Genomic DNA, 13,184 nt, shown 5'->3' on the forward strand with positions numbered 1-13,184 from the left:
CACATCCCCACCCACCTTCCCCCTCATACCCCACAAAACATATATGTAGTCCACGATTACATATGTTAAACCCCTTACCACACCCTCATCCACACCACTCATATCAAGACTCAACGCTCGCAATACCGACACACCTTGACCCCCCACCCTCACCACAACCTTATTCATCCATACCCTGATGCACTCCAAACCTTCACAAAAATAGACAACATGATATGCAGTCTCTTCCCCACTGCATCTGCCACACCCCCCACCCTCGATAACCCTTCTATCTCGGAGCATCGCTCCCGATGGCAAAATCCCATGCAGGAAACGATACATAACCTCACGTGGCCTAGGTCGTATCCTTAATTTACTAAATCTTCGCCATATTACATCCCATGCATACATGGGGTAGATCCCTTCAACCGGCGCCACTACATTTCTCTCTAACAATTTACATAAAGTTCCCACCTTTACTTTTCCCGGTTCCCTGGCTAACACTAAAGCACGTAACACTGTTTCACATTCCTTCATTTCCGCCCCTCCATACCATTTCCTCAGGTGAGCATGTACCTTATCTAGCTGCCCCCCCCTCCATGCACCTGCACTTATCACTTCCCTCTTAATAAAAACACATTTCACGCGCTTTCTCAAGTCCAACAAACCTAACCCTCCCCTACATACCGGCAATGTCACTACCTCCCTTCGCAACCAGTTGCACCCTGAGCCCCACAAAAATTTGAACACCATTCTAAGAATACTCGTGATCGCTGTTCCTGTTAATGGCATCACTGCCGAAACAAACCAGACTTTACTATATAGTAATACATTGATGATGATTGCACGTTGCCTAAGGGTTAAATGGTGCGGTCGCAGCATTCCCAAACGTCGCTGCACCTGTTCCACCATCCTATTCGAATTGCTAATCCTTGCAGCACTCAGGTCAGCCTCATAAACGACACCACAGATTTTCATACTCCTGGTTCTCCGCTGCACAACATCACATCCCCAATCTAATCTCCCTGCCCACTCTCCCAACCCCATTATCATTGACTTTTCCAGATTTACCTTCATCCCAGTAGCTCTCCCAAAATTGTGTACAACTTCCTCCAAAAGTCCTAACCGTGTCTCGTCACTCACCAAAATAGTTGTATCATCAACATAGCCCACCAAACCAGGCCAAGGCTTCTGCTCACCATCCCCATCCCCTGTCCTTAGACGATCCTCCACCATCCTATAAAAGGGATCCTGAATACATGCAAACAAAAGTTGTGATAATGGACATCCCTGCCGAAGACCTCGCTCCATGGTGACTCCCTCCCCCACACACCCATTGATTTGCACCCTTACCTTCGCGTTTGAGTACAACGTATCCACCCACCCCACTATTTCTTCGCCAAACCCCTGTCGTAGGAGAATATCCCTCAAAGCCTTTCTTTCCACCCTGTCATAAGCCCCTTGCCAATCCAACGCCACCAACGCCCCTCTTCCCCTTTCCATGTCCTCCAGGAACCCCTTTATGATCCCGTGGCCCTCGCCCATTGACCTACCAGGCAACCCAAACTGAGACTCAAACACGACCCTCCCCACAACACATTTAAGCCGATTCCCAAGAATTTTCGCTAACAATTTATAATCAGCACAAAGCAACGAAATGGCTCGGTAATCCCAAAGGGTACTCCGCTGTTTACCCTTCGGGACCAACACCACCACCGCCGTTGCCTGTGATTCTCCCATCTTATCTCCTTCCTTCATGGTATTCATTAACTCTACTAGGAAACCCCTAAGCAGATCCCAGTGCTGTACATAAAATTTGCTTGGTAAACCAGCGATCCCGGGTGCCTTTCCCTTCCTCATGTCCATAAGGGCTCTCCATATTTCCTCCTCCTCAATGACCCCACCCAGTGCCTCCCGATCACTCCTCCCCAGTTTGCATGGCACATACTCACATACCTGCCCAAGAACCTCTCCATCTACCCCACTACTTTTCCCATATTCCTCAAACCATCTATCTGCATATGCACTCATCCCCGTGGTTTCCCGTAATACCTGTCCCTCTCTAAACCCCCCCACCAAAGAAATGACTTGCAATCCCGGTATTGTAGTCGTTCGCTGTCGTACCTTCTGTCCTCGCAGCACACAAGCCGATGGCTTGTCGCCCCATAGTACTTCGTCCAACCCAGCCTGTATACGTACCGCTGCAAAACGTTCTTCTTGTAAATCCCTTATCCTGCCCTTCAACATGTGTATATCCTCCACTGGGTACACCCCGGCCACAGCTCCCCCCTTGTAACAATCCCGTAATCTAGATTCTAAATAATTTGACAAACCATACCGCAATTGATTTATGCGTTTACCCTCCCTCACATAAAATTGACGTATTCTTACTTTAGCCACACTATCCCACCATCCTACCACATCCTCCTCAGTCCTTCTGTCTGCCCAGAGCTGTTCCCAAAATACTGCAAAACCTTCCAATCTCTCCCTATCCCTCAAAACCATCGTGTTCAGTTTCCAATAACTTCCCTGCCTACGAGCCAAAGCATCCCACCCCACCTCCACTAATACCGCCCTATGATCAGAAGACACCATCTCAATAGTTTTAAAAGACTCTACCAAAACCCTCTGAGATAAATATAACCTGTCCAAACGAGCCGCATATCCCATTCTTATAAACGTATGTTCCACCTCCCACAGACCTCCCCCGAAAGCATCACGTAACTGAAGGTCTCTAAGCAGGCCTCCCAAGACTGAGGAAAAATATCCTGCTCCTCTGGGTTCCACGTCTGCCCTCTTAACTACACAATTCCAATCCCCCCCCACAATCGCCACCGACGGTAACGTGCGTAGGTAGTACACGAGCTCCTCACGCACAAAATCCATCTTCACTTTCACGTCACTTTCTGCTGGGGCATACACACACACAAACGCCAATCTCTCTCCCATCCACCATCCTTCCACACGTAATACTCTCCCCCCTCCCCCCCTCTTTCCTGTGCAATACAAACGGGCTCGCCTCCCTGATCAACACACCCACTCCTCCTTTTAAGCACTCAGACGGCAACACATAAGCCTGATACCCAGGCACCTCTAATTCACGACCAAGCTTAAAATTGTGCTCCTGCACAAAAGCTACGTCAATCTTGTACCTATTCAAAAACATCCTGAAGCACTCACGTTTAACACCATCACACAGACCATTAATATTTATTGTTACACACCTGAGGCCGGCTTAAAGTTTCCTTCCCCGCCTCATGTCATGACTCTTCCCTTTCAAACCATTTCCCTGGGCTTTGCCTTTGCCACATACTCCACCCTCCTTCCCAACCATCCCCCCCCCTTCTGTTGTGGCCCTCTCGTAGAGTCACTCTGAGCACCATAACCCCATGTCTTTTTTCCTGGCCTTTGCGCCGGCGTCAGAACATCGTCCGAATCTGACGCTGCTGCCCTTTTCCTTGTAGCTCCTTCAGTTTCCATATCTGAGTCCTGGGAGCCAGCACAATGGACTTCCACCTCTATCACCCTTAATCCGCCTCCATGTCCTTCCATGGCACTTACACTGTCCATCACAGGTGCCACCTGATCCTCCCCCCTCCCGCACACACCTTCTGCCCTGATCCCAGGTTCCTGCTCACTGTGACTCTCCACCTCCGTAGACTCTAACATAGCCTGTATCACCGTCTCCAACTCCTCCTCAATAGCTTTCACTTCTGCGCCCACCTGCACCTCTTCACTTGGCAGCTGTACTGTTGATGGGCCAGGTGATTCATGGATCTCCACTTCTTCTGATTCCACAGGAGGAGCCATCACCTCTTCACTCCACAAGCGACCACGCCCTCCTCCTTGCCTCCGTTCTTCCTCAGGCATCGGTTTCTCATGGACAGGTGCTGCGCCCCTTGCCGGCCCAGGAGCCATATTCCGCTTGCCACAGTCTGCCGCCATATGGTCAAATTCGCCACACAGTCGGCATGTACGCCTCTGCCCCGCATACGCTACCATTACCTGGGTTCTAAACTCCTCGAGATATACATACGAGGGTATAGGATGCCTTAGCGTCATCTTGAGATTGAAAGAACCCTCAGGATAACCTGTGTAAGCTCCTTTTACCCATTTACCAGGTTGGGCCAGATGTACAATGCCATAACGTTCGAAAACATTGCGTATATCCACTTCATCAGCCTCAAAAGGCACGTTTCGGAGCTTAACCCACGAATAATGTCGTGATACATCCGTCAACTTGACCCTCACTGCCGGTGTTACGTTAATGCTGACATCTTGATAACGATCCACCAACGCCTCGTATACTTGAGCAGTTAGCACCTTCACGAATATTCTATACACACCGTTCAGTGCTACTCCATACAAATCCTCGTCTCTGATGCCGTATGTCTCTCTCACAATTTTGGGCAATAACACATCAACTGACGTAGGCGTTAAAGCCCCGCTAATAAGCTCAATGCCCACAGTATTCACCCTTCTGCGCACACCTGGCGCCATGTTGTTGACTGAGTAGCTCGTCTGGGAAAACAGTAGAGGGGTGCAAAGCACGACCGCACTCTACCTCATTCAGGCAGCATGTGTACCCTACTACCCTGGTTTGATGGAGTCCTTCTATCTCCTCTGAAAATACTCCTCACATACTTCTCGGTCATTTCATGCGATTTCCCCTCTCTTCCTCAGCCTGATTACCTGGTTCTTGACTGTTGTGGCTGTACAACAGCTTTGGGTCAGAGCTTTCTTTCAATGATATGTCAGTCTCGTGTTGCTGCTTGGCCTACTTCCTTATCCATGCATATTCGTTTTTGGCTCTTCTGCTAATCTCCTTATTTGGCCTCTACATCTTCGGGTGAACGCTCTGATCCTTCCTGCACTTTGTGGTCACGTATAACATCATTTCATTTGCTGTTTTTCCACTAGTTCTCTTTCCCACTGTACCTCATTTGTAGTTTGGCTTCTTCCGTCCTTCTCGTGCTGCTTCACTCTCCACTTAGTTAATTCTAGAGTGGATTTGGAGCTCATTATGTGATCACTACCGCCAAGGAGCTTTTCATATGAGATGTCCCCAGTGTCTGAAATACTCAAGGTGAACACTACGTTCAACCTTGCTTGTTCATCCTTTCTTCTGCCTCTCTGGTAGTGTCCCTAACATGTTGATGCATGATGTTTTCCAGTACTGCCTCCATTATCTTAGCCCTCCACGTTTCTGCTCCTTGTGATTGAAATGACCCACATCTAAAGACTTTGCCTTACCAATGTGGGTCCTTCTTACCACTTCAGCTAATGTGTCCACCACTGCTCTGCTTTCATCATACTCTTGTCTTGGCGTCCTGCTCTTCTGTGGTGGCTTGTACATCACTGCAATCACCACCTTGGGTCCTTTGCTTTCCTTCTGATCATTCCTTCCAACTTCTCAAAACTTCTCCTTTCCCTCTGTTCCCTCTATCTTTCCTCAGAACCTGATATCTGGTTTGAAAGATCACGTCTGTTATCATTCCCGTGACCTTGGTTTCCGTGTATGCATGTGTGTGTGTGTGTCCCTACCTACATGTGGTTGCAGGGGTCGATTCACAATTCCTGGTCTCGCCTCCAACTTGCTGTTTGCAGATTCACTCACACCTAGCTTTAGGTGTAATTGTCGTACCTGCTCTTAAATCTATGTATGGAGCCAGCATCCACAACATCTTCATCAACGTTATTAAGAACATAAGAACATTAGAAAGGAGAAACACTGCAGCAGGCCTGTTGGCCCATACTAGGCAGGTCCTTTACAATTCATCCCACTAACAAACATTTGACCAACCCAATTTTCAATGCTACCCAAGAAATAAGCTCTGATGTGCAAGTCCCACTCAAATCCAACCCCTCCCACTCATGTACTTATCCAACCTAAATTTGAAACTACCCAAAGTCCTAGCCCCAATAACCCAACTAGATAGACTGTTCCACTCATCAACTACCCTATTTCCAAACCAATACTTTCCTATGTCCTTTCTAAATCTAAACTTATCTAATTTAAATCCATTACTGCGGGTTCTCTCTTGGAGAGATATCCTCAAGACCTTGTTAATATCCCCTTTATTAATACATAAGAACATAAGAACATAAGAAAGGAGGAACACTGCAGCAGGCCTGTTGGCCCATACTAGGCAGGTCCTTTACAATTCATCCCACTAACAAACATTTGACCAACCCAATTTTCAATGCTACCCAAGAAATAAGCTCTGATGTGCAAGTCCCACTCAAATCCAACCCATCCCACTCATGTATTTATCCAACCTAAATTTGAAACTACCCAAAGTCCTAGCCTCAATAACCCAACTAGGTAGACTGTTCCACTCATCAACTACCCTATTTCCAAACCAATACTTTCCTATGTCCTTTCTAAATCTAAACTTATCTAATTTAAATCCATTACTGCGGGTTCTCTCTTGGAGAGATATCCTCAAGACCTTGTTAATATCCCCTTTATTAATACCTATCTTCCACTTATACACATCGATCAGGTCTCCCCTCATTCTTCGTCTAACAAGTGAATGTAACTTAAGAGTCTTCAATCTTTCTTCATACGGAAGATTTCTGGCAATATAAACACAAATGCAGTATAATGTGATCCTTTATTGACTACGTTTCGCCCACACAGTGGGCTTTTTCAAGTCACAAACAGAACTACTTGACTTGAAAAAGCCCACTGTGTGGGCGAAACGTAGTCAATAAAGGATCACATTATACTGCATTTGTGTTTATATTGCCATTGTGTCGGTAGTTTATACCATTTATTTCCAAGGAAGATTTCTAATGCTATGTATTAATTTAGTCATCCTACGCTGAATGTTTTCTAACGAATTTATGTCCATTCTGTAATATGGAGACCAGAATTGAGCTGCATAATCTAGGTGAGGCCTTACTAATGATGTATAAAGCTGCAGTATGACCTCTGGACTTCTGTTGCTTACACTTCTTGATATAAATCCCAGTAATCTATTTGCCTTATTACGTACGCTTAGGCATTGCTGTCTTGGTTTAAGGTTGCTGCTTACCATAACCCCCAAGTCCTTTTCGCAATCTGTATGGTTAAGTTCTACATTATTTAACTTATAAGTGCTAGGGTTATGGACACTCCCGAGCTTCAGAACCTTGCATTTATCTACATTGAACTGCATCTGCCACTTTTCTGACCAAGAGTAGAGTTTGTCTAAATCCTCCTGAAGTTCCCTAACATCTACGTTTGAATCAATTATTCTACCTATCTTCGTGTCATCGGCGAATTTGCTCATATCACTAGTAATTCCTTCATCAAGATCATTGATATATATTATAAACAACAACGGGCCCAAGACTGATCCCTGTGGAACGCCACTTGTTACCGATCCCCACTCGGATTTAACCCCATTTATGGACACTCTTTGCTTCCTGTCTGTGAGCCATGATTCGATCCACGAGAGCACCCTTCCCCCAATGCCATGAGCTGCTACTTTCTTCAACAGTCTTTGGTGCGGAACTCTATCAAATGCCTTACTAAAATCTAAGTAAATAATATCAAATTCTTTATCGTGGTCAACAGCCTCAAAAGCTTTACTGAAGAAAGTTAATAAATTAGTTAGACAAGACCGGCCTCTTGTGAATCCATGCTGAGTATCATTAATCAAGCTATGCTTATCGAGATGGCTTCTTATAATCTCAGCTATAATTGACTCTAGTAACTTGCCTACAATTGAGGTCAGGCTTATTGGGCGGTAATTTGACGGTAACGACTTGTCCCCTGTTTTAAAAATAGGAATTACATTAGCCATCTTCCACATATCAGACACTACACCTGTTTGAAGAGATAAATTTAAAATATATGTTAATGGTTCACAGACTTCCATTTTGCATTCCTTTAGAACCCTTGAAAAAACCTCATCAGGACCCGGTGACTTATTTTGCTTCAGTCTGTCTATCTGCTTTATAACCATTTCACTAGTGACTGTGATGTTACATAATTTATCTTCTTCTGATCCACTATAAAAATTAATTACCGGAATATTATTAGTGTCTTCCTGTGTAAAAACCGAGAGAAAATAATTATTTAAAATCGAGCACATTTCATTCTCTTTGTCAGTAAGATGCCCATAGTTATTTTTAAGGGGACCTATCTTATCTCTGACTTTTGTTCTATAGACCTGGAAAAAACTTTTTGGGTTAGTTTTAGAATCCCTAGCAACTTTAATTTCATAGTCCCTTTTAGCTTTTCTTATCCCCTTTTTAATGTCCCTCTTAATGTCAATATACTGATTCATAAGATGACCCTCGCCTCTTTTGATACGCCTATAAATTCCTTTCTTATGCCCTAGTAGATATTTCAGCCTATTATTCATCCATTTTGGGTCATTTCTATTTGATCTAATTTCCTTATAAGGGATAAACGTTCTTTGAGCAGCATGTATTGTGTTCAGAAAACTGTCATATTGATAGCTCTCTTCGTTACCCCAGTCAACAGATGATAAGTGTTCTCTAAGCCCATCGTAATCTGCTAAGCGAAAATCTGGGACTGTTACTGAGTTATCCCTACTATCATACTTCCATTCAATTCTACATGTAATTGATTTGTGGTCGCTAGCACCCAGTTCCTCTGAAACTTCTAAATTATTAACAAGGGATTCATTGTTTGCCAGAACTAAGTCAAGCAGGTTATTACCCCTTGTAGGTTCTGTCACAAACTGCTTCAGAAAACAATCCTGAAGTACTTCTAAGAAATCGTATGATTCTAAATTCCTAGTCAAGAAATTCCAATCAATATGACTAAAGTTAAAGTCTCCTAGAATTACTACATTATCGTGCCTTGTGGCCCTAACAATTTCCTCCCATAATAGTCTCCCCTGGTCCCTATCTAAATTTGGGGGACGGTATATCACACCTAAAATTAATTTTTCATGCCCCTCTGAAAATTCTATCCAAACAGACTCTGTATGTGTTACTTCAGACTTAATACCCGTTTTTATGCAACAGTTCAAGCGATCTCGGACATACAATGCCACCCCACCCCCCTTCCCGATACTTCTATCTACTTGGAACAATTTAAAACCCTGAATGTGACATTCTGCAGGCATGTCCCGACTTTTTGAATTAAACCACGTCTCAGTAATGGCAAATACATCTATGTTACCTGCACTAGCAACTAGTCTCAACTCGTCCATCTTATTCCTAGCACTGCGACTATTTGTGTAATAAATATTTAATGACCCTCCTCTCTCTTTACCCTTCCTGTTCCTTTCTGTTATTCCACTAAACCTATTACTGTCATTGTCAATTAGTGCCACTGGCTTTCCAATATCCTCCTCATTTTGCCTATTACTAGTTCTCCTAGTACTCATGTTACTACCCTGCGACTTCACAGTTTTCCCGCCAAAACCATACCACTAACTATTCCTAGTTTAAAGACCTAACAGCTCCCTCCACTGCGTTGGCCAGTGCTCCCACCCCACACCTAGACAAGTGAACCCCATCCCTGGCATGCATGTCATTTCTGCCATAGAAGAGGTCCCAGTTGTCAATGAATGTTACCGCATTTTCCTTACAGTATTTGTCCAGCCAGCAATTGACACCAATTGCTCTGGACAACCATTCATTTCCAACTCCTCTCCTTGGCAAAATGCCACATATGACAGGTTTCCCACCCTTCTTCCTAATTATCTCTATTGCTGACCTATACCTGCTAATCAGGTCCTCACTCCTACGTCTGCCAACATCGTTGCCTCCAGCACTGAGACAGATAATAGGATTGCTCCCATTACCTCTCATGATGTCATCCAGATGGCTAACAATATCCTTCATCCCAGCCCCAGGAAAACACACTCTCTGCCTCCTACTCCTATCCTTCAAACAGAATGCCCTATCCATGTACCTAATCTGGCTATCCCCAACAACAACAATGTTTTTACCTTCCTTGGCGTCGTCCGTAGTGATGCTCCGAGTAGTCGACTCACATTCGCCAGGTAGCATTACACCACTTGTAGAATTCGTCATGAGGTTCTCGATGGTCTTCGTTGGGGTTTCTAGGGATGTCTCACTCACGTCTGCCAATGCTTCCTTGGTGCTCGTTGTGGCATTCCCAGTAGAACACTCACATTCGTCAGGTAGCACCGAGAATGAGTTGGAAGTTTCCACGGCAGTCTTCTGGTTTCTCGTTGTTTCTGCCTCTCCAACCGTTTTCTTAATCTTCAGCTTGGTTCCATGTTGCCCGGCCACTGACCAAGCTCCCCTCTTAACCTGGGGACTCGCAACAGGAGGATTACTACGAATCCTCTTGTTCTCCTCCGTTAATCGCCGTATCTCCAGTTTAGCAACTCTGAGCTCTTCTCTCAGCTGCTGGTAAAGCTGCTCAAGAGAGGGCATCCTGGTTCAGATTCACAGAGAGCACACAAACAGGTCTTCACAGAGCTAAGTACACGTCACCTCTGGGCTAAGTACACGTCACCTCTGAGCTAAGTACACGTCACCTCTAAAGCTAAGTACACGTCACCTCTGATCAGGTCTCCCCTCATTCTTCGTCTAACAAGTGAATGTAACTTAAGAGTCTTCAATCTTTCTTCATAAGGAAGATTTCTAATGCTATGTAATAATTTAGTCATCCTACGCTGAATGTTTTCTAACGAATTTATGTCCATTCTGTAATATGGAGACCAGAATTGAGCTGCATAATCTAGATGAGGCCTTACTAATGATGTATAAAGCTGCAGTATGACCTCTGGACTTCTGTTGCTTACACTTCTTGATATAAATCCCAGTAATCTATTTGCCTTATTACGCACGCTTAGGCATTGCTGTCTTGGTTTAAGGTTGCTGCTTACCATAACCCCCAAGTCCTTTTCGCAATCTGTATGGCTAAGTTCTACATTATTTAACTTATAAGTGCTAGGGTTATGGACACTCCCGAGCTTCAGAACCTTGCATTTATCTACATTGAACTGCATCTGCCACTTTTCTGACCAAGAGTAGAGTTTGTCTAAATCCTCCTGAAGTTCCCTAACATCTACGCTTGAATCAATTATCCTACCTATCTTCGTGTCATCGGCGAATTTGCTCATATCACTAGTAATTCCCTCATCAAGATCATTGATATATATTATAAACAACAACGGGCCCAAGACTGATCCCTGTGGAACGCCACTTGTTACTGAACCCCACTCGGATTTAACCCCATTTATGGACACTCTCTGCTTCCTGTCTGTGAGCCATGATTCGATCCACGAGAGCACCCTTCCCCCAATGCCATGAGCTGCTACTTTCTTCAACAGTCTTTGGTGCGGAACTCTATCAAATGCCTTACTAAAATCTAAGTAAATAATATCAAATTCTTTATCGTGGCCAACAGCCTCAAAAGCTTTACTGAAGAAAGTTAAAAAATTAGTTAGACAAGACCGGCCTCTTGTGAATCCATGCTGAGTATCATTAATCAAGCTATGCTTATCGAGATGGCTTCTTATAATCTCAGCTATAATTGACTCTAGTAATTTGCCTACAATTGAGGTCAGGCTTATTGGGCGGTAATTTGATGGTAACGACTTGTCCCCTGTTTTAAAAATAGGAATTACATTAGCCATCTTCCACATATCAGACACTACACCTGTTTGAAGAGATAAATTAAAAATATTAGTTAATGGTTCACAGACTTCCATTTTGCATTCCTTTAGAACCCTTGAAAAAACCTCATCAGTTCCCGGTGATTTATTTTGCTTCAGCCGGTCTATCTTGGCAATATAAACACAAATGCAGTATAATGTGATCCTTTATTGACTACGTTTCGCCCACACAGTGGGCTTTTTCAAGTCACAAACAGAACTACCTGGGGTGGAAGGAACGCGAGTATTTATAGTCCGGCTGAGGTCAGGTGAAGAATGCTGCATCTGATGATGTACCGAGTTGGGTTGTAGAGTCTAAAAACTTGGGTAGCTTGGAAAGGAGACTGGACAAGTTTGTGAGCAGACCTTCTACAGTGTTCTTATGTGGGATAGCGATGAAGAAGTTTCTTGGCAAGTGGTTCAGCTATGTTATAGAAGCCACTATTCTGGTTGAAGTTGTCGGATATAGAAATAAGTGATGATTCCAGGATTCTTCGGTATTGAGTGTTGTCTTCTGTGGCGATAAGTCTTGAGTTTCTGTAGTTTATCAAGTGGTTGTGTGAATTACGGTGTTGTACGCAGGCATTCCTTGTGTCGTCAGACCTGCTTGCGTATTGGTGTTCTGAAATACGTGTTTGGAGGTCCCTTGATGTTTCGCCCACGTATAACTTGTTGCAGTCATTACAAGGGATTATGTATACCCCTGCAGAGGATGGAGGCTTGTCCTGCCTACTACTGGTGATGTCCTTGATGGTCGTGGTTGTGGAGGTAGATACTTGGAATGATGTTTTGGCAAAGATGTTGGAAACATGTTTGGCAATGGAGTTGGTGGGAAGGACTATGTATCTCTTCTCGGCAGTGTCTTCTCTGGGTGTGTTGAAGATGTTTAGTGCTCGCCGTCTGCAGTCTCTGATGAAGTGACGAGGATAGTGGAGTTTGGAAAATACCTGTTCAATTATAGTGCATTCTTCCTCAAGGAACTCGTTGCTGCAGATTCTGAGTGCACGCAGGAAGAAGCCTATAATTACACCACGTTTGGTTTTGGTGTCGTGGTGAGAGTAGAAGTGGAGAAGATCGTTTTGGTTGGTGGGTTTTCGATAGACTTTAAAACGAAGTTCGTGGTCAGCTTTGCAGAGTAGAACATCAAGGAAAGGAAGAGTGTTGTCGACCTCTTCTTCAAGTGTGAACTGGATTGAAGGCTCGACCTGGTTGAGCTTGTCTTGGAGAGCTTGAACGTTGAAGCGTTTAGGAGTTATGAGGAGAATGTCGTCAACATAACGGAGCCAGGTGACAGACGAAGGAATAATGGTGGAGAAACGTTCGGCTTCTAGATGTTCCATGTATAGGTTCGCTAGGACTGCACTGAGTGGCGAACCCATGGGTAGTCCAAAAGTCTGCTGAAAGAGGTGATTTTCAAAAGAGAAACACGTAAAGCCAACACATAGTTCAACCAGGTCGATGAAGTCGCTGGCTGGAATGGGAAGATCAAGTGAATCGTCAATTTTCTTGCGCAAGAGATCGATGGCTTGTTTAGTAGGTACTTTAGTGAATAGGGAAGTCACGTCAAGGCTGGAAAGTTTCTTGTTCCTGATGTTGATGTTGCGA

This window comes from Cherax quadricarinatus, chromosome 40, assembly GCF_038502225.1.
Source record: "Cherax quadricarinatus isolate ZL_2023a chromosome 40, ASM3850222v1, whole genome shotgun sequence".
In the NCBI taxonomy this organism is placed as follows: Eukaryota; Metazoa; Arthropoda; class Malacostraca; order Decapoda; family Parastacidae; genus Cherax; species Cherax quadricarinatus.